Genomic DNA, 2,819 nt, shown 5'->3' on the forward strand with positions numbered 1-2,819 from the left:
CTATTGTGCCGCCCCCACTATCGCTGACACCTACATTATATTATTAACCCCTAATCTGCCGCTCCGGACACCGCCCCCACCTACATTATACTTATGAACCCCTAATCTACTGCCCCCAACATCACTGACACCTTCATTATATTTATTAACCCCTAATCTGCCCCCCCAATGTCACCACAACTATATTAAATTTATTAACCCCTAATCTGCCACCGCCAACGTCGCCACCACTATTATAAATTTATTAACCCCTAAACCTAAGTCTAACCCTAACACCCCCCCTAACTTAAATATAATTTAATTTCATCTAAATAAATTTACTACAATTAAATAAATTATTCCTATTTAAAACTAAATACTTACCTATAAAATAAACCCTAAACTAGCTACAATATAACTAATAGTTACATTGTATCTAGCTTAGGGTTTATATTTATTTTACAGGCAACTTTGTATTTATTTTAACTCGGTACAATAGTTATTAAATAGTTATTAACTATTTAATAACTTCCTAGTTAAAATAAGTACAAAAGTATCTGTAAAATAAACCCTAACCTAAGTTACACTTACACCTAACACTACACTATAATTAAACTAATTACCTAAACTACCTACAATTAATTACAATTAAATTAAATAAACTAAATTACGGAAAAAAAACCCACTAAATTACAGAAAAAAAAAAGAATAACAAGAATTTTAAACTAATTACACCTAATCTAATCCCCCTTATAAAATAAAAAGCCCCCCAAAATAATAAAATTCCATACCCTATACTAAATTACAAATATCCCTTAAAAGGGGCTTTTGCTGGGCATTGCCCCAAAGTAATCAGCTCTTTCACCTGTAAAAAAAATACAATACCCCCCAACATTAAAACCCACACACCCAACCCTACTCTAAAACCCACCCAATCCCCCCTTAAAAAAACATAACACTACCCCCTTGAAGATCTCCCTACCTTGAGCCATCTTCACCCAGCCGGGCTCAAGTGGTCCTCCAGAGGGTCCAAAGTCTTCATCCTATCCGGCCAGAAGAGGACATCCAGACTGGCAGAAGGCTTCATCAAGGCGGCATCTTCTATCTTCATCCTTCCGGAGCGGAGCGGATCCATCTTTAAGACATCTGACATGGAGCATCCTCTTCATCCGACGGCGGACGACTGAATGACTGGTCCTTTAAGTGACGTCATCCAAGATGGCGTCCCTTAAATTCCGATTGGCTGATAGAATCCTATCAGCCAATCAGAAATAAGGTAGGAAAAATCCTATTGGCTGATGCAATCAGCCAATAGGATTGAATTTCAATCTGATTGGCTGATCCAATCAGCCAATAGGATTGAGCTTGCATTCTATTGGCTGTTCCAATCAGCCAATAGAATGCGAGGTCAATCCTATTGGCTTATTGCATCAGCCAATAGGATTTTTCCTACCTTAATTCTGATTGGCTGATAGGATTCTATCAGCCAATCGTAATTCAAGGGACGCCATCTTGGATGACGTCACTTAAAGGACCAGTCATTCAGTCGTCGGCCGTCGGATGAAGAGGATGCTCCATGTCGGATGTCTTGAAGATGGACCCGCTCCGCTCCGGAAGGATGAAGATAGAAGATGCTGCCTTGATGAAGCCTTCTGCCGGTCTGGATGTCCTCTTCTGGCCAGATAGGATGAAGACTTTGGACCCTCTGGGGGACCACTTGTGCCCGGCTGGGTGAAGACGGCTCAAGGTAGGGAGATCTTCAAGGGGGTAGTGTTAGGTTTTTTTAAGGGGGGATTGGGTGGGTTTTAGAGTAGGGTTGGGTGTGTGGGTGGTGGGTTTTAATGTTGGGGGGTATTGTATTTTTTTTACAGGTGATTACTTTGGGGCAATGCCCGCAAAAGGCCCTTTTAAGGGCTATTTGTAATTTAGTATAAGGTAGGGAATTTTATTATTTTTGGGGGCTTTTTTATTTTATTAGGGGGATTAGATTAGGTGTAATTAGTTTAAAATTCTTTTAATTCTTTTTTTCTCTCTATAATTTAGTGTTTTTTTTTTATTTAATTGTAATTAATTGTAGGTAGTTTAAGTAATTAGTTTAATTATAGTGTAGTGTTAGGTGTAATTGTAACTTAGGTTAGGGTTTATTTTACAGGTACTTTTGTTTAACTAGGAAGATATTAAATAGTTAATAACTATTTAATAACTATTGTACCGAGTTAAAATAAATACAAAGATGCCTGTAAAATAAATATAAATCCTAAGCTACTTACAATGTAACTATTAGTTATATTGTAGCTAGCATAGGGTTTATTTTATCGGTAAGTATTTAGTTTTAAATAGGATTAATTTATTTAATTATGGTAAATTTATTTTGTTTAATTTAAATTATATTTAAGTTAGGGGTTAGGGGGGGGTTAGACTTAGGTTTAGGGGGTTAATAAATTTAATATAGTAGTGGCGACGTTGGGGTCCGAAGATTAGGGGTTAATAAATGTAGGTAGGTGTCGGCGATGTTAGGGACGGCAGATTAGGGGTTAATAAAATTTAACTAGTGTTTGCGAGGCGGGAGTCCGGCGGTTTAGGTGTTAATACATTTATTAAAGTGGCGGCGATGTCCGGTCGGCAGATTAGGGGTTAAACATTTTAGTTAAGTATTTCCGATGTGGGTGGGGCCTCGGTTTAGGGGTTAATAGGTAGTTTATGGGTGTTAGTGTACTTCTTATCACTTTAGTTAAGAGCTTTATGTTCCTGCGTTAGCCCATAAAACTCTTAACTACTGACTTTTAAATGCGGTAGGAGTCTTGACAGGAGAGGGTCTACCGCTCACTTTTTCAGGCGAT

The sequence above is a fragment of the Bombina bombina genome, chromosome 4 (assembly GCF_027579735.1).
Source record: "Bombina bombina isolate aBomBom1 chromosome 4, aBomBom1.pri, whole genome shotgun sequence".
NCBI lineage: Eukaryota > Metazoa > Chordata > Amphibia > Anura > Bombinatoridae > Bombina > Bombina bombina.